This window comes from Lepeophtheirus salmonis, chromosome 13, assembly GCF_016086655.4.
Source record: "Lepeophtheirus salmonis chromosome 13, UVic_Lsal_1.4, whole genome shotgun sequence".
In the NCBI taxonomy this organism is placed as follows: domain Eukaryota; kingdom Metazoa; phylum Arthropoda; class Copepoda; order Siphonostomatoida; family Caligidae; genus Lepeophtheirus; species Lepeophtheirus salmonis.
Window position 1 is genome coordinate 36,296,112 of NC_052143.2, and position 24,718 is coordinate 36,320,829.

The following is a 24,718-nucleotide window of genomic DNA, read 5'->3' on the forward strand; positions in this document are numbered from 1 at the left end:
GTATGATCCTCGTTTCATTTTCACACACAAAATAACACCCATATTGAATATTACTTAGCCTTCTGTTACGGAACATCCTTTTTCTGACATATACTTAATTACGCTAATTAATCTTAACAGCATTAGATTTGGGCATCAAGATGATATTATTTGTTATTATTATACTTGAAATAGTATAATTTTGTTTTTAATTAAATATGAATTACTTTTAACGAACCTTCGATACAAAAAATGGTCAAATTAACTTTGATGAGATTGAGTGTGACATATGAGATAACAGCCGATATTACATTTGTAGAAAGGCAAATAACTTAAAGTGAAAAAAGGGAAATAAATAGGAAAATTTGCGAATAGTTCCAAGAAAATACATCTTTGCAATAATAACAGTTTTATGAAGTTTCTGAAAGATGTTTCAGGAGCATATTAATGTTGTTTCCTAAATTAATAGCTATTTGAAACAAGTTTAAAATAATTTTATCAATTTGGGTTGCAGAAAATCCCAGTTCCCTCACGAAAGGTTAATTATTACCTCATTAACAATAATCCGTATTTTTCAAATCCAAACTCATCAGGATACAAAAATTAGTTTGTATTTATTTCATATACATATTTTTAAAAAAAATGAATTTCATGAATATTGTTTCTTCTTAAAATGATTCCAAACCAAAAGTAATCATTATTTGTCTTTTTTTTAAACGTGGAGATAAACCACATCATTTGCTTTTAAAAATGGAGAAGTGAAAAATACATAGGTATTAACCCCAGGTGTCAAGGTTTAGTGATAATTATATTTTCCTTTACCTTCATTGACAATCAAACTGTTTTGACATCAACCAATTATCTACATCCAAAAAAAGAGGATATATTTTTTACACCAATTAGACGAAAATGTATTTCCCCGCCAAATGCAGCAATTTAATGCATCTCTTTTGGTTTTTTTAAAATAAAATAACAATCATCTACTGAAAGCTTAAAATTTGTTTGTTTTTTTGTGTTGTGTAGAGTCAAAATATTTTGCACTCGATTCGACTAGACTCAAATGGAAAAGTGGATTTTTAAATTTGAAAAACTTAGGGTTGACTTCATATTTTTGTCACAAAACCTCATCAAATGCTTTGAGTTGTGTGATCTTCTAATCCATCACAATTTAATCTATTTATAGGACCAAATTAGTTTTTATATATTTTTTTCAATGAGTTTAGACATTTTTTAGGGCTTTCAAAGATTCCAACTAATGGATATGGTAGCTATAATGAAATATTAGCTAAAATTATCGCTCGATATCGTTACTTCACTCGTCATAATCCAATTTCAAAGATATATGAAGAATATTAGGGGGATTCTGCAACTTCTTTCATAGACAGGACATTCATTTTATATCTCCCCTACACTGTAACCTTATGGAATCAATCCCAGGAAACTAACTACTTTCTACATACCTACCCACAGCCTAGTAATAATGAAGTCAATATCCGTCTCGAAATCACTCACCAGTAATAGACCGATAAATACTACCACTTAACGAACTTGCTAAGCTTGGGTAGTTTATATGGTAGAAATGGTCTAAAATTAAAATTTAGTCGGGATCGGTCCTACAAATAAACCGGTCTAGACTAAATTAGATGAATTTTTGATGACGTCATCTGTTCTTTAAAAAGATGAACATAGGGACAATAACGCAAATCAAGTTATATAGATCGTATTTGTACAACTCATAAATGAAGATTGTGGTAAAATCGATATTGGACCGAGTCTTCAGTATTGAATATATAGTTTAAAATTAATAAACATTAATGCATGTGTAGTGAGAAGATATTTAATTTTTTCGCTTTTTTTCCCCATTTCTAATTTATCGATTCGATTCAAGTCGACACAACACTAGTCATATTTATTTTTTTTCATTTAAAAGAGGGGGAATATTGAGAACATCATTATTACGCTGAAAGGGGAAAAAAAGTCCTGAGCACGTCTATAAAATATATATATCCTATTTAAAATTTTGGGAAGATGTTATGCATAAAACTATAGACAATAGATTGGATAATGGTGTATTTATGAATAGAAAACACTTTTTGTTCATCCACTTTAATATGTATACAATCATTCCTTCATGACCTTCATTGAAAGGATCATAAAGATTGAAAATTAATATTGATTATGTTGATTATAGAAAACCTAAACTCGTATAATTTAAAAAATAATCAAAGAATTAATAAACACTGAGAGAGACTCTCGTTTACAAAGTGTTTTACATGAGTGGTTACCAAAGGGGGTTAGTGATCCCCACAAGGATCGTGACATTATTTCCAAAAAAAATAATACAATTTAAATTGTGCCATAAAAATTTAAATAATGATGATTGATGAATATGCATATTTTTTATTAGTCACTTCTAGATCATTTTAAAAAGTATTTCCTAGAAGATAGTGCTCCCACAAAAACATATTGGATAGGCTATACCTCCCAAAAGAATCAAGAAATTTTTGTTTTTGACATTTTTGACTATTATTGATATTTAGGTATATTGAAAGGTGACCCTTGATTATCAATGTTTCATAAATCAAATAATTTTTTTGGCAAAAGGCTACTACTACCTCTGAATGTCGCTCAATTGTACAACTTTTGGCTCATGAATATATTTTCACAATTAAAAACGATTCAAAGGTTGAGAGAAGGAAAATAACACTATTGATATTTTAATGTACAAGATAAGAGACACCCAAGTATATAGCCACTAATGTACAAAAAATAATACTGCTCTATTCATCTCTACCCAAAACACTTCCTCTCCTCTATGTAGTGTTTTATCGCTCAAGTACCCCATATCAGTCGTGAAACTTATAAAGTTTGCTCGTTGATGACGTATCTCAACTTTATTTCTTCTTTTTTTAATCAGTTCTAGTCTAATTAATTTAGGCAATTTGTCATGGGATAACCCTGGTTTTTGAGGGATATCCCCCCTCATCTTCCACAAACAAGAATAGAACGACTTTAATAACCAAAAAATGATTATATAGGATCAATTTATGTTTCAAACCAAAAAACATAGCCTATGTAATACGTATGTACAAGGGCGTCCGCAGGATTATATTTTGGGTAGGCAATTGATTTTTGGATATATTTATTTTTTAATCCAAAAAAAATTTATTTTTTGGGATCAAAAAATTTGAAAAATTAAATTTCAAACATTAAATTTTTCGAGAAAAACAAATTAAATATTAAATTTTGTAGGAAAAATATTTCAAAATACACAGCTATTCAGAAAAAATTTCAAAAATCATTATTTGGGGAAAAAATGAAAAATCCACAGGTATTTACAAAAAGTTTTTAAAAAATTACATTTTTAGCAATAAAAACTCAAAGGTTGATACAAAAAATTAAATTTGTGGTAAAAAAAATTTTAAAAATTCAATTTCAAATATTAAATTTTATGGATTTTTTTTCGCCAAAATCCGCTCTTATTCACAAAATATTTAAAAATATTAATTTTTTTGGAAAAAAAATTCAATGATTAAATTTTTTGGAAAAAAAATCAAAAATCAACACTGTTGTATAAAATTTAATTTTTTGTAAAAATAATTAAAAATCTAAATTTTTTGGAAAAAAATTTCAAAAAGCCATTCATAGAATTTTTTTTTTTTTTTTGAAAAATTACATTAACTTTAAAATTGTGCTATAAAAAGCAAAAAATCCTTAATTTGGGAGAACAGCCCACACACTGCAAACGTCCCTGATGTAACTACATATAGTGTTGGTCACGTAAGAAACGCTTAATGTATGTAGTACATGATTAGATTACAAAGGAGTAGGTATTATTTAAATCAAGTAGTGTCGTCCAAAATATGACAGTGGTTTTTTATTACGTGGTGTTCATATCTTTTTTTTATTGATACAACTTCTGCCCATTTTCTTACATCAAATTTATGTGTTTTTATCTCATAAATTAGATGATAAACTCTGTTTAAACGACAGGCTTACTTAGGAAAAGAAAAAAAAAAGAAGTAAAGACTTGGTTCTTGGTTCTAATCCTTCAATTTCTCTTCTTTTATTAGAATGATAAAGGAGAAAAACCCACCATTTTCTTATTTACTATAATACTATAACAAATTATTATAGACAAAAAAAAAAAAAGTCTCTCTTTTCACAACTGCGTTCCTCCACCTTCAAGGAGAAATCATTGTTTCATATAAAATAATAGACTTTAAAAAAAAATAAGTCCATCTGTTACATTAACCTTTAAAAAAAAAAATTTTTTGTTTGTAAACGAACTAGGAAGAAATACAATTTAGTTTATTACTTACTTCTTTTTAAAAAGCATTAATATTAATATGCGTCATTTGGCTTGAGAACATTTTTGTAAGAAGTTTGTTCCAAGGAGCCCAAGCTTATAATTATCCATGTAGATGGTAGTTTTTATATAATATATACTTTTTAGTTTTACAAAATGAATGTTGTTGTTTTTTTACCTTGATTGAAGGGTAATATTTTAAACAACATTAACAGTATTAAGGACCGCGCTCCTAAGAACGGACTGGACTGGACCGAATAAATAAGGAATTAAACAACACTATAAGAAAAATCAAAAATTTCGATCTATTGCGTATATTTAACAGACATAACTAAATACGTCGACGATTTTTTTTGTCATTGACTTCAGGCCTATTTATTTGCCGTATCTTCAAATAAGACAATTTTTCTTTTCGGATTTGATGTAGGACTTGCACCCACCTGAAATTCTAGAGAAATCTCGTATTTAGTTATTTAATTATATAATATTAGCATTCATTAAATGAAATGGTAAATATATATTGAAGACTCGTTTGTGGTGACGTCTTTAACAATTTATGCGACAGTACAAAAGATAATCAACGCAGTGTTTTTAAGAAACCTATAAATGAATATTTAATTATAACTTTATCTTGTATTGTAGGAAACATGGAATCATTTTGGATCTTTCACGACTAGCCACCAAATGATTCTATTTCCTTCTGTGACTACAAAATAAATTACTTAGATTCCACAATATTTATTAATATCTTCCAAAATTTTAAAAATTGTTTACCAGGATCATGTATATCAATCAAGAATGTTTTTTTTCTTATCTCTAATTATAATTTGTCGAAAATTCAGCTTTTTCATCTCTTGCACAGTTCATTGTTATCACGTCTTTTGACTAAGATTCATGTATTGTTATTTAATTCAAGTCAACCTTTCAGACAGGGTTTTGTATTTTTCTTTAGAATAACCCAGAAATATTAACTATTCATTAAAACCATAGTTGATAGTATTTGAAACATAATTATGCTCTACAAAATTATAAAAGTTATTTTAAAACAAAAATATTTAACCCTAATAATCTACGAAGGGTATTTATATTCTATATTTTGTGATCGAGGTTACGTGAATCATAAACATAATTCAAATACATGGTTTTTGCTTTCTTAATATTTCAACCATCTTGTCTCCTATTTCCTTTTTAGTGTCAGTAGATTATGTAAATGATTAACCCTAGACTAACGAAAATTGGATGAAGTTCTTATTATTTTCTTCATCAATGTAGCCCAAGTTATCAATAATCTTACACCAATAAGTCTATTGTCGAACTTTAAAGTGTCATAATGCATGCATGACAAGTCAAATATTTGAATTTTATTATTTACTTATAACGTAAATCAGAACATTAATTTCATTAGGCAACGTCAAGACTTGATGTGTATTAAACAAACACTATAGAATGAAAAAATCCTATATAAAGAACTATGACTAAAAGTAATGGGCCCATTTAATTAAAGTATTGGGTACAAGTTGCAATTTGTATATGCAAATTGTAGGAATTGCTGCCAAAAAATGAGATAAATAATTATTAGTATTTTGATTAAAATAGTGCAATAATTTGATATCAAATGGATGTTTCATATAATAATGTTATAATAAAAACTATTTAAGTGAAAATTACTTATTGATAAGTTATATGAAGCACACTATATCATTCAACAATCCAGAGTTCTATGAATCGTAGATAACCCCCTTTCATATCTGTTTTCAAACAGAAGCAGATAAATGAGAAATCCAATAACAACAATATCCCTCTTTCAGTTAACCTTTTTTTAGAAAATAAATTGTACTAATTGATAATTTTTTTTATATACGATAAAAATTTTTTAAAAAATCAAAAAATTGGATATCCATTATGTTGCCATTACGAGTCGTAGCATACATTATTAACTGAACACATTGAGTTAAAAAATCAACAAGATATAATTTCTTAATTAACAGTAGGATTTCAACGAAATTAATATTAATAATAGATGTGTGTCTGAGCTCTTTTAATCATGAATGTGGCCAACCTTAGCGGTATTTATGGTTTCCAGGTGGCGGAAGATTGCATGGCACTCGCTGCTAACGTAGTCATCTGTCATGGCGTCCAAGAATAGCTGACAGGGGTCTTGAGGGCCTCAGTGTTTTAATGACAGATCCTGCAGGCCTTCCCCTCGACATGCACAAGAAAAGGTGTAGTCGAGGGGGCTGGCATCAGGGCTTTAAGGGGCCAAAATTGTCAAAAAAAAACTACAACCTTCCAACGGAGATGGGTTTCTTTCATTTCTGGTGTCAAAAGAGGCCTCCCCACCCTCACAAGGCTCCTTCCACCCCCTTTTTTGATAGCTCACTGGACAGTATGATGTGAAACCCTGAGATCTCTTGTCTCCACCCTCATGGACTTGGAAGGGATAGGCCTGGGTTGTTTCCTTTAACTCCTATGAGTATAGTTTTGCCTATTTGACAGAGTCATTCTTCCTCTCCAACGTTTCAGACTTACTGATAGCGTAGAAGGTGGTCTTGGTGACGCCCAGCATTAAGGAGTGTGCGAATGGAAATGCGTCGATCACGTTCAAGTGTCATTTTCTCGACTTGTACGTAAGCTAGAGAGCTCAGGTTTGTTATGTTTTGTAACTAATTATTTATGCATTAACATATCGAAATATGAATTAATTTCACTCACTCAAAACTTCATTAATTATTGAATTAGAAAGTGTTCGGATTTCCATGGACCACCCAGTACCACCATGAAATGTCTCAGATTTAGTTACTTTCTCTTGAGTTCATTTATATGTGTGAACCGTTATCAAAATGAAACTAGAATGGGCACACGGTAAAGCGCAAGCCTCCACCTAAAGTGATGGTTCATTATGCATTTTTGACCTTTTAATTTATCTAACCTAGACTTCTCAAAATTTGATAACCTCATTCTACAGAGTTTGACAAAAATTGGTGAATAACGTTTTCGGTAATTCGTCTTACAAATAAACAAAGAGACGAAGGTAATGACATCATCAATGTAAATAGATAGTTGGTAATTAAAACGACTGGTGTGGTAAACTAAATTATGATACGTATAAATTACAATTTGTATCTTGGCAATAACATAGGTGTATCTATGTATATAATTGAAGCTTTGACCCAGTCGAGAAGTGCCAAATTATTAATAATAAAAAAATCCTCGCATGATAGACGGGTATAAAAAACTATTCATAATTATTCGTTCATTGGAGTTATTCCATTACAATGTTACCCTGGGCGTGAGAAGGAGTGCCAATACTTAATTACATTGTACACAGGTCAACTCTTTTGACAAGAACAAAGCGAATGCCAACTGTTGATAATAATGTTTGATGTCCTTAGATAGATAATATAAATTGCTATATGATATCTGCATGTAATTACTCCAAATCAGGTGTTTGATATTTATTAACTTAGATATTTGTAGCATTCTGGTTCATAAAAATAACTATTGACCATGAAGAAAGAAAAAAATATATGTATATTCACTTTTTGAAGAAAAAAAAATAATTAATGTGTTTAGAACATGAATGTCCAACTTTTTCTTTATATAGACCAAATTATGAAAATTTAAGATCACTCAGTAGCAAGGTTGTGTCCGGTGCAGGTTCAGTGGTTATATCGATCCAAGACTCAGGTTCTTCCATTTCAACGGCTTCAGTCTCGATTTTTTTTTTTAAATTAAAATTTTTTTAATTTTTTTCCCAAAAAAATTCAATATTTGAAATCTTTTTCCAAGGAAAAAAAAATTCAAATTTTCTACGAATAGCTATGAATTTTTGATTTTTTTTTCAAAAAAATTTAGTATGTGAAGTTTTATATTTAAATTATTTTCAAAAAATTAATTTTCTGAGAATAGCTACAGATTTTTGAATTTTTTTTCCCAAAAATTTAATTTTCTCTGAATAGCATTAATTTTTTTAAATAAATTCCAAAAAATTAAGTATTTGAAATTTAATTTTTCAATTTTTTTTCCAAAAAAAATAATTTAACAAATTTTATTTCAATTAAATTTAATTTTCTTAGAATAGCTATGAATTTTGAAATTTTTTCCAAGAAATTTAATATTCGAAATATAATTTTTCAAGTTTTTTTCAAAAAATTTAATTTTTTGTGAATAGCAATGGTTTTTTGGAATTTTTTTCAAAATAAATAAATATAATATATATATATACCATCCATTGCATCTACGTACGCCCCTGTTTAAAGATTCCCAATTTTGTTACGTAAAATGTATCGGTATGTGTATGTTATGTATACTAGGATGAAGATAATTTATTTTTATGCTACGGAAATGAAATATACGAAGAGGATGCAGTCAAAGGACAACGAACAACATCAGTATTAAAAAAATCATTTAATCATTATATATACATACATTAACAAAATGTTTAGTCATTTTTCAAGAAAAAAACAACAACTATCAACTCGGAAGAGACTTTTCTACGTACATTAATAACATTTGATGGAAAATGAGGAAATACAAAGGAAGCCTTAATTTTATGTATCCAGAATCAATGGTTTAAAATATATGAATCACGTTCGGAGAAAACTAAAATTCATCATCTATTATATATATATTAAATGTGTATCGTCGACACAATAGCAAGGTGGAGTGATTTTTATCAAAACTGAGTGTGGATTATATTTGTATTCTTCAACAAATTATCATATACCTATATCAACAAACTATTCTTATTAAATTGCATTTAAAGTAGCCAAAATTGATTGTCACAATAAAATAATTTTATTTGGGCCAATATCAATTAAATCTTCTAAATAGAGATGTACCGAGATCAAAATTTCGGACAATTCAGATAGTATCTTTATGAATTATTCCTATTCTTTTTTGATACTATATAAAAAGGAATTACATAAACAAAACCACAAAATTATTTACTTTTTTTAATGTTTAGCTTTTTATTAATTAAGGCTTGACAAGAAAAGCCCTAAAATATATCTGTGGCCAGAAGTTACACCCTGTGCAGTATTGCCCTGGGATGTTCTGCCCTGTGCAGTTTTGTCCTTGGAAGTTTCGCCTCATACATATATTTGAGCATAAATGTATCTTCCATATATAAATTACAGGTCTTCCTTTTTATTCAATTCCTTTGTAATTAATTATGAAATTATGGCATTTGAGTAATTTCATATGTAATCAATGTTGTTTCTTATAATAATGAATTCGAACCGTGTGATAAATTCCATTTTAAAATATATTAAAATTGAATTAAATGCACTCATTTTACACTACTGAAAGCCAAAAGGTATTACAAATGACTTTAATTGTGGGGAAACTAATTTTAAATCTTAAATTATATGTAGAAGACATATTTATTCTATAATATGTATGAGGGTGAAACTTCGGCATGGCCAAACTCACCGGGGCGTAACATCCTAGAACTAAATATATCAATCATAATTATGATTATAATTAGTTGTGAATAATTGTGAAACTAAAATTATATATAAAAAGTTAATTTCTCCGCATGACCATGAGTCATTTTATTCCTGGTTGGCTCATATATATTGCACACACTTCTAAATAGAATTTCATTTGCAATGAATGTACCGGAATTTCGTTTTGCAGCTATTATTTTACTTATAATTTGTTAAAATAAAAACTAAGGAAAAAATATTTTTATCTGGGCCCCTACAGCTAGGAGACTCTAGTCTTAAACCTAAATTGGTCTATACTATCATTTCCTTATATTCGTTGACCATTTCAGTTAATAAAATTAGAAATTTGATTTATATAAATAATTTAGTACATTTATCTGTGGAATTGGCATTATTAAGCCGATCCTGATACTTCAAAAAAGGCCGATTCTTACATATTCCAATGCATTGCTACACCCCCAATTTTAAACTATTGCTAAACTTGTTGAGTATCTTGATTGAACACAAAAATTTGAACACAAAGCTTATCATTGACTCAAATATGTCTATGAAATATTGGACTGTATGAATATATTAAGTAAACAAATATTTAGGATTTTCGTCTGTTCATGATTTTTGTCCAAAATTGTTTACATGTTGAAGCAGAACGAATAATAAAATAGAGGGATTTTAATACAGCAATGTTTCATTAGCATAGAAATAATTACATAATTAAATTGCAAATTTCATATTTATGACCAAACAGTGTTGCAAATGTATTGCGTCATAAGGGAGCAGGAAAAACTATGTGTTTTTAGAGAACTAGAACTTTAATTTTAGAGATGATGTATGAAAAAAAAATAGGGTATACTATTATATATATACTTTTTATACACGCCAAACTTTCTTTTTCTATCTCAAATTGGAGACAGCGACAGTGGAAAGTTGAAATTCAATTATCATAATCTTTAAATACTAAGGAATTAACTTTACAAAGCAAAGAATATATTATTATTATTAAGAGTAACAGGAGAGAGACCTCGACTTTTTCGAGATATTACAACAATTAGCACTTTTGAGGATCATGAAAGTAGATGGAAGATCTCTTTATGTGGAGAAGGTTATGAGATTATCTCTTATGGAGTATACAGGGGGATATAGGAGAGGGATCGAAGTCGTAACACTTAACAGGAGGAGATGTGATCTCCTCCGGGCCACATCCACAGTTCACGGATCTACTCCAAGTCCCTTTCCCCTTAATACAATAATATAATTTTCGTACCTCTTCATTTAGCGAAATTATTTCCTTAGTATTTAAAGATTGCAATAACTGAATTTCTGGAATCGCTGTCACCAATATTGAGAGAGAATGAGAAAGTATGACGTCCGGGCAAACTTATAACGGTGTAGCCAAAAAATATTCATTTTGTATATAAAAATATTAGTAATAATAGTCGGTCAGTAAATTTTAAAAAATCTCAATTTCTAAGCAATATTTCAAAATTCTCTATTTTCAAAATCTGCGATTGGGCGTTATAGGCATAAGTCCATATTCGAATATTACGTGTTTCTCTTTAAAAGGGGTATCAAACTCACTTTGTATCGGTCTGATTTCCATAAGGGTAGACCAATTACAAAAATTAATTTATATTTAGGTTTTTTAATTATACAGATTTGTACTCTGTCTGAGCACCAGGTTCGGCCTGTGGGCTGTGTATATGTCATAACTATTTTATACCTTGTATTTTAATCAAATCGACTATTTACAAGCAAAATAGACAGCCTTCAACATTTCGGGATTTGAATAGTCCAACTGTTAGGGATATAATTGCTGGACGTAGCTTTTACTTCCATAAATTGCGAGAATGAATTCACAAGTCACGTAGTAAATTACTCAATGTAATTTTGGCGCAAAATTTTTTGCGGCCATTAATTTTTGCCACATTAATTATTCCTGCCTTTTCAATCTTTAATACTATAAGTTAGAAACTTTAGTTTTAGTATTTACTGTTGAATACTAAAACCTTTTTTTCCATCGATGGAGTTTCTTTCATTTCTTAATTTTCTTTAAGCCTCACCCAAGGACATGAACATGAATAAGGCGTGATTCGTGAATGAGTAATTCCTAAAACAACTCATTGTATCGTATCCATGATTCCTTTAGGGACGTCCGCAGGTGATGGACTGAAGAGGTGTATCCCCCAAACCCAATTTTCCAAAAAAAAAAAAAAAATAAAATTATTTATTGTCATAATTGAGAAAATCATATTTATAACTAAAAAAATAGCATAGTAATAATAACTTCGTGCCTGTTTCTCAACACGAAGTATCACAACAACCAGCTCATAATAAAGTAGAGATATAAATTACATGTGTTAAAACTTTTTTTCCCATTTACTTTTTATTTTGCAACGATGTGCTTCACCCTTATTTCAAAATGTGTAAAAATACATTAACAAGAACACACATATAATAAGTTGAATTTGACTCTATAAATCTTTTCTTTTTTTTAAAAACATAAGTACTCAAAGATGGAATAGTTAAGTTGTTCGTAATTCTACAATAATACAGTGCGTTAAAAAAAATGCAGAAAACTTAATTGCTCACGAAAATTGACAATTTCTTGACAACTCTGCAAACTGTAAGGTCAATTCATACTTGATTTAAAAGAAATAAAATAGATCTTCAAAAAGATGCCACATTACTTGGGATCATAAGCCTGGTTGGGCCTTGAGATGAAGATGAAGTTGATTTTGTATTATATAGGGATTCAAAATTCAATTCCATCGTGTGGCCATATACATACTGTAGAAACCTACCAGATACTAATAATTGCACCATTCTTGTCTCCTAACGTCTGACCCTCATGACGCTAGAATCCAAGAGGTATTTTTCCCCTAGACAATCCTAATACAATGGCCTCTCCCAGACGTTACGGGCCTGACTAAGAGATTGTGGTAGTTGTTTAAAAAACTCTATTAGAAAAACATAATCTATAAAGCAAATATTTTAAGCTTGAAGGAGCCACGTTGTTTTTTTAGTTTTTGTTTGGCAGGCATAAATAGTGAACGTTGTCAGTATATTTATCAAAATAGAGAAAAATGGTCATAGTTCAGTGGTACAGTACTTTTATTTGAAAGGGCTTGGCCCAACCAATATAAAAGTTGGTCTAGGCTATGCTTTGTGTGAGCATGCTCCATCGTTTACATAAGTAAAATTTTGGCTATCTGAGTTTAATTAGATGACAAGACGTGCATCGCAGTGGTTGACCAAATGCAATGATAATTCCAGAAATTGTGAAGAAAATCAACAAAGTGGCACAAGTGGATCTTTGTCATTAAGTACATGAACTAGCAGACATTGTAAGCACTTCAAAAAATGATGTACATCACTTATTATCCGATAATTTGGACATGAAAAAGCTTTTACAAAATGAATGCCACATTTCCAAGACTTGAGCAACAACAGTGCCGTGAAGAAGTTTAAATTTAATTTTTAGCAAAGTTTCACAAGAGCATAGCATAATTTTTGAGAAGTATTTTTCCCCGTCCCAAATTTTTGTATTTTCTTTGTTGGGTCGGGTACTTCTGGGACAGCCCTCATATATGGTCAGAGCATGCAAATGAATTTTAATATGTTCATAACACAAAGTTCATCTTAAGGGACAATCAGATGTCTGATCCCACTAAATTTTTGTGGTTATATTAATTTTCCGCGCTTTTTAAACGCACTGTATATAGGGATATGTCTGTACCTTTTTGTAAAACGAAAATAAAGATAATTATGCCTTAAAAATAAAAATAAGAGAAGTAATTACTACACATATGTATACCTGTGTGTGAGAGATAAATTAATGGAGCTCAGAAACAAGGAAATCTAGTTTTGTCCAAAAATCAAATCACTACTCATTCATGAACAACATAATTAAAATTGATTTAATTAATTTTTTCTTTAATCAACGTTATAGTGCTGTAACATGCACTGCTCTAAAGATATGTTTCCAAATGTATGATTTCAAATATGTCTTTAATCGTAGTAAATAACATAAAGTTGAATGTTCATGTGACCCTTCACATACAAAGCTTTGTATTTTGTTTTTATAGATGTGTAATAATCCCTCCTTTGCCTCCCCCCTCAGACTAAGATTTTGCTGTTAAATGTTTAATATATTGAGCAAAAGAGAGGGGACAACTATTTTGTCATTAACATTTAGATACAAAAATGAAGGTAAATGTATTTAAAAAAAATGTATTTTATATTTAAAAAACCCTATTTCAATTTTTTTCCATTATTTAATTTTTTACTAGTTTATTTTGTCAAAAAGATATCGAAATTACAGATATCAATATTGGTAAACGAACTGGTACGAAAATATTGGTATCGTGATAACAATGTAGTTATATTACATATCCAGTGTGCATGATTCAAAATGGTGGGTGTAAGAAGTTTGCCTAAACTCTTATTAAATACGATGTTAAGCTATTAAAATGAAATAAAGTCTTGTTTAAAAAGTTTACTTTTGTTTTTGTTTAAAGAAAATTAATTCAAAAATGGCGCCGTAAGAAGACAAAAGAATAAACGTTGATGTTCTTCTTGACGTCCTAATTCTGCGAAAGAAAATTACAAAGCTCGTTGGATTTGGATTTCAAACCGTAGAGCCCCGAAAATAGTGTTTATATAAAGATTAATAGAAATAAAAGGTTAGACCATCATGCAATCGGGCTTGCTAGAATTTTCAATTTGATGTACCGTACCGACTGATGGGCAAGACAGACAGATTTTGCCAAAACACACAACCAGTCATAGTCTATCCCGTCACTATTGCTAGAATTTTTAATTTGATGTACCGTACTGACTGCTGGGCAAGAAAAACAGATTTTGACAAAACAAGCAACCACTCATACATTATGACGTCAATATAAAAAAGAATGATGGAAGTCAAACATCAGTCGTACACTCATTATGGTATAACCTTGGCTAATATAAAGGAAACAGAAATACAAATTATATATACAATACGCACAGCCTATGAAATATATATTGACCTTTTTTGAATTTTACCGTGTTATACATAGTTGAGATTAATAAAGGTGGTTCTTTTATTGAAATTAGAAAGTTCGTTAGTATAGGTACAACTTTGGAAAGAAGTTTTAGTGAAATAAGTTGATTAATTAAAAATAGTTATTAACAGTTCAAATTTTAATTGTTTGGCCCATTCATTTTTTATCGTGCACCCTGTATATAGACAGATTATTTAAAATATGTTTAGTGTCTTATAGGTGATTGAAATTAAAAGTATTGTATGTGTGTCAAATTGAAAAACTACGCATTAATATTTTACGGCAAACAAAGGAGCCCATTATGTCAAAACACCTTCATTTTGGAGGTGTCATGCATATATATAATTTTATCATAGGCAAATATCGTTAACATATGGGTATAGTTATGAATTAACATAATGTTTAACAACTCTTGGATATCACAGTATGGGCTTCTGAAGAGCTCTGGCAATGTGAGAACCATGGAAATCATTGCTCCCCCCTCCTCACTTTTTTAGACGAAGAATGATACATTTACAGTATTTAAAAATGAATTAAATCTAGTCAGCGTACTGGATATAAGTAATAAGTAAAAATAATGTAGTCGTATTAATTAGTGAATGGGACGATTAATAGGAATCGGATATTTTTTCTGGAATCAGATTCAGTATCGGCATCAGAAAATAAATGTTTAATTTGCGATTCTGATTCTTATTTATTACTTTGCAAGATTATAAAAAGAATTGCCCCCCAAGCAAGGAATTTTTGCTTTTCACAAGAAAATTTAATTTATTTTCAAAAGATTTAATATTTTAAAGTTAATTAAATTTTTCAAATTTTTTTACTAAACATATAGTTATTAACAGAAAGTAAAAATTTACTTTCTGTGGATAGCTATATATTTTTTTGGAGAAAAATTTAATATAGGAATGTCTTTTTTCCAAAAATTTGATATTAAAAAGAAAAATTTCATTTCTTTTTCCTTGTGAGCAGTTGTGGATTTCGGAAAATTTTCTCAAATAAATTATATTTTTTTAGAATATTCATGGGTTTTTAATCTATTTTGCACAAAAATTTAAAATTTGATTTTTTTTGTTATCGAAATCGTCCCATTACTAATATTAATGAAATATTGCAGGCGTCCGCATGAATAATAAGAGCACAATTGTTTCCATGTATTTTTGTCATTGGTCTCTTATATATATCATAATTCACGTGCATTTTTCCGTATATGTTATGATTTGAATTAAATATAAAAGCTTGTATGTTAAAATTAATTTTAGCGTCTGTCATATCCATTTATTTGAAATGCTTGGTTCATGTGGCCTTCCAATGATAGTGCAGAAAAAAAATAGGCCCTATTTATAATAGAAGTTGACCATCCATGTTCTATATCATTAAAACAAATTGTGTCTGTTCTTAGACGTCTAATAATTCAATCATTAGTTTGCGTTCACTAGCAAATACATTTTGGCACCAATGTCCTCTTTACATGCTTCAAAGATATGTGATAATTCAATTCTCATTAATTATTTCATAAGTTCATTGCACAAATGAAGGATTATTATAATATATAATAGTAATACACGAAGTACTTAATGTTCCTCTCCAAGAATTTTTGAAGAAGGAAGAAAAAAACCGACAGATGTTGCAGATAGAAAAATCTCTCTTTCTTTTATAAAATTGCATCATTAATTTGTGCTTCGTATCACATATTAGCCAAGGAAAACATTTATGAAATATTTTTGTCAGTTAAAAAGAGTGAGGATTGATAAATGAACCAATAATTAATTTATTTATATGGAAGAAGTAGAATCAAATGAAAGACCGATTTATACATATTGAGTACGAGATGGGATTTTCTACAAGAATATAGTGATATTAATGCATAAGTATGGACAATTTCTACTTTGACTGATCGAGGGCACTGTTCTCTTACTTATTTCACAAATTAAAAAAACAACAACAGCTGTATGAAAAGTGTAGGTTATCATAAATATATTGAATTAAAAAAGTTTGATTTGAGAAGTTTTATAATTCTTTTTGAACATGAAATAAATTATTTTATACCTACAAATAATATTTTTATTGTTGTGATATGTAATACTACCAGCGACAGCTGATTAGAGACTCTGGTTTTACACCTTTGTTCACACAACATGTGCACTCCTTAACAGTTATATTTGAGTATGCCGTATGTGGGGCCAAAAAGGAAGAATGACACAGAATTACATTTTGTTTTAAATAAAAAGAATGGATTGACAAGATTATGACATTTTCCAGTTATAAGGCTGAATAAAGGTGATCCCATTGACATCCCACTCTAATTTTTTCTAAACATATAGAATACAAGTAGCTTAAAGTTCTTGCAAGAAATGGCAAAATTAATTTTGAAACTTGGCAGGGGCGTCATTATTTATTTTTTTGCAATAATGTTTTCATAGTATTTTTAACATATGCTATTTTTTTTTATTAAATATGAGTTGAAGCTCTTACAATTGTAGGTATTTTAATGCAAAAAAAAAGAAGAGAAATTAGTTCATTCTCAATGGAGTTATGGCTTACTCGATTTCAAAGGTCTTTCGAAGGGGATCAAACATTAAGGGACTCCTAAACAGGACCTTGTGCCTCCACAAGTCTCCAATTTCACCCATTCTGTAACTTCAATGGGATATACATCCTAACGAAAAATTAACAAAATCGGTGATGGCAGAAGAGAGTGTGCACTTAACATGGAATGCCCCATGGGAGTTGTTAGCTGTACTCAAATTACAACTCGGGATAAATTTGAGGTATCCCAAAAATATTCAAGAGAACAATATCACTCAATCGTTTTTCTTCTAAAATAGAAATAATTTAGATTAAGAGCTAAAATCTCAAGTCTTGTTATTGCCTTTATTAAAAATTTAATCAATTACCCAGAAAAGATATTTTGGGTCAAAATGACAACCAATAATATCATTAAAAATGTGGGCTTTCTAGTGTTCAAATGCTTTATTTCATTTTATTGGATGCAAGTAGTACATGAAAAAATTTCAACTTGTACATGACATAGAATGAAACATTATTTTTACTAAATGGCTTTCTCATTTGATGAAAATCAATACCAAAAGTGGATGCACCATTAATAAAAAGGTAATAAATTGAGTCTACTGGACCAAACCTTACTTAATTAATTGAATATATAATTTATTTCACAATCATTGGAAAAATAAAAGCAGAATGAATAATTATATATGTACGTACGCATGCATGGAAAATATTGTATATTTCGTATGATTATAAGAAATTGAATCACTCTAACAATCTGCTGTCAATTATCAATGCAATAATGCTGCAATTAACTTTCTGATGAAAAATGACTAACCGATAGAAGGTCAATATGAACTATTTTTAAGCCTTACATATTATTTGAAACTTTGAAATGAATATATAAATATACAAATTATGATTCATACCTCAAGAGCCTACAAATTGGCAGTCGAAATAAAATAATATATCCTCATCAATCAAAGTCTTTGAAGCTATAGAGAGAAGTTTAGTCACACTGTTGGTGAATATACCTATCTAAGTACATTTAAATATTGTGTACAAGTAGCAAATTGTATACATCAAAACTTGAGCAATCAATCAATTATATAGAGCAGTGGTTTTGAGTGATATACAAGCTCCCTCTAGTGCCACGAAGATGAACTGCATTAATAGGTTGAAACTTGGCTAATGATTATATTTGGATTCTTTATAATGGTGATACTCTGAGATCTGATATACTATAAGGTTATAAAAAGTCTGAGAATTGCTGAGATAAAGCTTTGAGCAAAGGGCTTACAATATAATCATGACTCTCAAACATACTACTCGCGTCATGAGATTCAATGGATGATTAAAAAATTACTGTTTTTTAAAATAATATTTGAAAAAGAAATGTTTTTCACTGCTCAGAGCTTTGTTATTCTTCCCATATATGTTATGAAGGTGTGAATGTTATCAAAATAAGTTACAAACTTGTATGGCACAATATAGAACTCCGATATCCACTTTTAAAGAGTAAAAATTAAATAAAAGATAATATATTGAAGGTATTGTTCTGAATTTACAACATTGGTTTAATGGAATAATAAACTTTTTGGAACCAAATGCAAGTCCGCTTGGTCAAACTGTCTCATGATCAACGACCGAATATTTAACCATGAAGCTATATAAAAAGTAAGATCTACAAAATAGTAACTTGAAATCGAGATTCTTATCAATCAACTATTGAAGGAATAAAAATAGTTCTCATTACTGTTTATAAGTACTTGGTTATAAGCAAGTAAGGGGGATAGATCACTAGGAACAAGGGGTACAACCCCCTCTCAACAACTATATTTTTTAAAAGACTAAATGGGATATTGATTTATATATGTGCCTCTGGTATTACAAAGACACTGACAAGAAATAGTTTGGCAGAAAAATATTTATTCGTGATTTTCATTTATGTTTGTCCAAAACATGACCAAAAAATGTTCATTTCATTTTTCCCAAAAAAAAATTGATGTAAATACTTTGATCCATGTTTTTCAAAAGCAAAAAATCGCCAAAAAAGCAAAATACTAGCCTCTTAAAAACAAACAAAACATATTATATAGCTAAATCAATAAATATATGTTCGTGGTGAGTGTACTAATATAAAAAAGAAAAAAATTGGGCATAACAAATGTACGTTGTCCGCCACCCCATACCTCTACAAAATTATTTATTCACGCCAAATATTATAATTTTGCATTATCATATAACAGAGTACATGAATAATGTAGACAATATTAAATAGACAGCACCAAGAATAAAAATTTCTCCTATTAAAAGATAACTAGTTTTGTAGGTCGTTGACGTAATAACAAATAGTGTTGGGTTTATGTTTGAAACCCCTAGACCGGTCTGATACCGTTTTAATTTTTAGTGATTCGAACTAATTTGATTCGTTAAAGAAATTCAGTCTGGAACAGTCTCGAAGAATAATTTAGTCTAGATCAGTGTGAATGAAAAATTTGATCTATATCGGTCTAGACCGATTTCATAGAGCAGTGATTCTCAAACTTATTTTTCGTCATGCACCACTAGTGAAATATTTATTTAAATCAAGAAACCCCTTGCTAGCCAGGAAGCAAGCATTTTTAGTTTCAGTGACGGCATCTACAGGATTATATTTTGGAGGGGGGTTTGGCTTGGTGTTTTTAATTTTTTTTTGAAAAGAAATCAAAAATGATTTTTCTTTTATAAAATTAGAAAACATTAAATTTTCTAAAAGCCATTCTCAAAAAATAAATTCTTTGAAAACGATTGAATTGCAGTCTAGGGCCTAAGATCGTGATCTGGATCGAAATATTGGTTCAAATCGATTGAAAAATCATTTAAGACCAAAGTGAAGAAAAAAATCGGTCTTGGACCGAGTCACAACACTTGGAAAAACTGATTATTAAACGCCTAACTAACAAGCCTAACTAAATAACTACATATTTTTTTTGATCATTATCATCAAATGAAGTGCAACGACATTGAGTGCTTACATATTAATAGCCTAACTCCTCCTTCCTTTTCCTTTAACAATGCTAGTTCTTGATTGATTTATAACAATTATGTCGTTTGTAATTATACATATTATATAAAAAACCTATTCTCTTCAAAAGAGATTTGACAATAAACACGAGGCATTTTTGAAGAAATACCATTGTTTAGACAGCAGAGAAAAACAATAAAGGACCATAAAAAAGCCTGTTCCACTGCATATAGCTGTTGAGTTTGGTATGCATCTTAAGCAGAGGCGTCCACAGGAGGAAAAGCTGGAGGGGCTGTAGCCCCCCCCCCCAATTAAGGAATTTTTTATTCTTATTAGAAAATTAAATTTTATTTCCAAAAAGTTTAATTGTCTTTGAATAGCTATGGATATTTGAAATTTTTCTCAGAAAAATTTTATATTTGAATTTTTTATTTGCAAAAAATTTTATAGCCAAAATTTAAATTTAGAAATGTTTATCCAATTTTTGTTTTTTTCTAATTTATTGAGAATGTCTACGAATTATTCAAATTGTTTTCCAAAAAATTAAATTTTTTGGAAATTGCAATGGATTATGAATTTTTTTTTTTTTTTTTTAAAGTGTTATTTTTAAAATTTAATTATAGAAAAAAAATTGTTTTTTTGGTGAACAGCTCTGGATTTTTGTAATTTTTTTCCTATAAATTAAATTTTTTCAGAATAGCTATGGATTTTTTATTTTTTTTTCCCAAAAATTTAATTTATATTTTTTTTTTTCAGAGAAATTTAATTTTCCGGAAAAATAAATATATTTTATATAATCCTACAGACTATTAAGGAATAGTATTTAGCCGCAACAGCCATAAATTTAATAGAATGATTTTTTTACTCCTGTTTTTAATATAATATCTACTTGCAGACCACAGACAATAGCTACATTTAACTTCACAAGATCATAATATTTATTTTATGTCTGCCTAACTAACCCCTGCAGCCAAGTACAAATTATTTTCATTTCTATGTTTGAGACTCTGTCCAAGATCAATTATTATCCCAGTTCTGTATTAAATCTTTCAATTCTATAATAAGTTTGATGTTATTTAAATTTGCTAATTTTTTTGCAATTGGAAGGGATTAAAAAAATAAAATAATTGAGAATTTGAGAAAATTGCATTAAGACTTTTTTTTACAAAATATCTTCGCAATTCATCAAAAAAATTTGATGAAATGAATTCCACCTATTGGTTCGGAAAGAGTCAAGTTATTTTTTTTTAAACTGATAAGAATAAATATTTTTGTTGTCGAAACCACGGCATAAGTGAGTGTATTGATATTTTTTTTTTTTTTTTTTTTTTTTATTCGTTCTAAATCAATTTTGTAAGCGATTTGAACGGATATTTTGAAGATTGAATTATCATTCCATGGTCTAATTTTCTTCCCATCACACTTATACGAATAGCAGACATATAAAACACTTTAAACTTCATAAAACGTTAGGTTAGTACCGATTGGTCTCACAATTTGGAACCAATCATGACGTCATCAACAATTCATGCTCTATAAAATTGGTTCTATAAATAATTTGAGATCATCATCGACTTTTTCTTTAGGGGCCTATATAAATCTTAGATGATAACAATTTAGGGGAAATTTTTCTATGCCCCAACATCTATTGGATGATCTAATTACATATTTCCGTTCACCACAAATTATAACAATCTCAGAGCGGTCAACAAAGTCCAAACCGACATCCAACACTATCAAATAATGATGAAAAAGTAGATTTCTAAAAATAGTAGAAAATCATCTTATGTTATTGTTGTCGCTGTTGCTTCTTGAGCCACTCTTAAGAGCACCACCACTTGAGCCCACGCATTTGAGCATACATTATTAGTACAAGAAAATCGTTATAAATACTATTACTATGATAGTATTGAATACAGATATTTTGGGCCACCATCAGACATTATATATGATTAGATTAAACCCTTGATGTTTTTTTGTAAGAAAAAAAAAGCAACAAAACTTGTTCCTTTAACAACATTACAGCTCACACTCAATATAATAATAAACTGTTGTTAGTAAATCAATATCGACTTGCTGACATAGATATTATAGGCCTACAAGCATAGTATAATGAAATATGATGACCTTTCCCAAAACGCTATTAATATTATAGATATTCCATGAATGTAAATATTATAGGATTCAGTAAGTATTAAAGTAAGGGTTCGGTTTGATAATACTGGACCGGTATGAGATCGATATGATTTTTAGTGGGCCATAAAAAAGGTTCGTTCTGGATTGGTCTCAAAGAAAATATTCGATCTAGATCACGGTGTTACTTCGCTTACAAAAAAAAAAAATATATATACTGTATTTTGTGGTCAATATTTCTCCTTATTTTCCTGTAAGTATCGAATGATTGAATTCAAATTACCCAATTTTAAGCTCTGACCAATTTCTAACGATTGAGACAACTAACACTGATTTTGGCCCTTTTTTGTAGTTCTTTTCCGAAAGAAAGTTGGATGTTTTAATTAAAGTAACTCCTTGAGGCCATTCCCAAAGAAAAATTCGGTTTGTATCGGTCTTACAAAAACTACGAATGAGGATCGGTTTCATTTCATATAATGATTCTATAGATAAATTGTTTATGACGGCATAAGTGTTTCAAGATTTTGACCATCAGCAAAAGAATCTAATATGAAGTTAAATGTGTTAATTAAATCATATTTGTACCCCACATAAATCAGTATAGAGTAGAAAATCAGTCCATAGTTTGAAAAAGAAAAAAATTTATCTATGTGTTGAGACCGAAAAAATGGAAACATAATTTCAAAGGATTAAATTTCGATCTACAGTCTAGACCAGGGATTCTCAATTTTTTTTTTTAGTGGTATACCACTTGCAAAATATTTATTTAACCAGAGTACCTCGTTAGCAACACAAAGCATTTTTAGCTTCAGTGACAGGATTATATTCTGGAAAGGTTGCTTGGTTTTTTGAATTTTTTTGAAAAGAACTCTTAACATTAAAATTTTCTGGGAAACAATTCCTTAAATTGAAAATTTTGAAAAAATATCGAAAATTGAATTTTTTTTTTAATTTCAAAATATTACATTTTTCGCGGGTTTTTTTTTCAAAAATCAATATATTTTCTCAGAAAATTAAGTTCCTTTGGAAAATGTTCCAAAATCAGCTTTTTCAAAAAAAAATTTTTTAAAATATTAAATTTTAAGAAAAAAATTACAAAATATAAAATTTTTAGGAGAAAAATTTAAAAATCTATAGCTATTCACAGAAAATTAAATTAAATTTAAAATATTAAATTTTTTGAAAAAAAAAAATTCAACCACTAAATTTCCTTGTAAAAAACAATAATTTCTTAATTTGGGGGACTACATGCCCAGCAGCACACCCCAGAGTTATATACCACTTGTAAAATATGTCTCCAAGTACACAAAGTGGTAGCCGAACCACTGGTCTAGAGGGACCAAAATATCGATCCAAATCAGTCTTTAAAAAAAACCAAACAAGCAAAAATTTTGGTCAAAAATATTGGTCTTAGACAGAGTAATACCAATAATGAGGGCAAAAGGATTGAGTCTGGTCAATTTGTTATATAACACCATTACTTTCCTTCCCTCTTATCTCTCTGCCTGAATAACATATTTTATACATGGATATATGTAGAACATAACAAAGGACTTTTAAAAACAATTAGCAAGTAAACTACCTTTATATATCTATAGGTATATAATCAACGAACGTGAAATCCTACGGTATTAGTGGCCCAATATACATTAAATATAATACGTTCACGGCCTACACACAAATAAAAATAAACATCATGCACATATATATACATATGTCAGTGTATAAAACCACCAAGTTACAACTGTTGCTTCATGCCTTTTGATGTTGGTCAACAGATAAAATTATTTTGTCTGAAGTGCTGAGTACGTACGTCAAGACGATGTGACAATCTTTGATACATGTATCTCTCAACCTTTCCTTCTACAAAGAGAAAAAGTCTCAAATGATTATGTATAGTCAGGGGCGTCCACAGGGATGGGCTGGATGGGATGTAGCCCTCCTTTAATTAAGGAAGTTTTGCTTTTTACTAGAAAATTCAATATTTGAAGTAAAAAATAATATTTGAAATTTAGGTTTAGATTTTTTTTTTCCAAAAAAATTAATTTTTTGAGAATAGCTGTGGATTTTTAAAAATTTTTGTGTAAAGCTGTGAATTTAAAAAAAAAAATCTAAAAATTATATATATGAAATTTAATTTTTGATTTTTTTTTCCAAAAATTCAATTTTTCAATTTCTTTTGTAACAAAATCAAAAAAACCCCCCCACACACACACCAAATATAATTCTGCAGACACCCCGGACATTGTCTTCTAAACTGTGGAATTCTTCATGATTTAGTTCTCAAGATCCG

General features: G+C 29.2%; 1 protein-coding gene across 6 annotated transcripts in view; it reads right to left on the reverse strand.

The window, feature by feature from the left end:
- Positions 1–24,718, reverse strand: part of Crk (Crk proto-oncogene, adaptor protein) — a 111,368-nt gene that overhangs the window by 63,328 nt on the left and 23,322 nt on the right. The gene's annotated exons all lie outside the window — the stretch shown is intronic.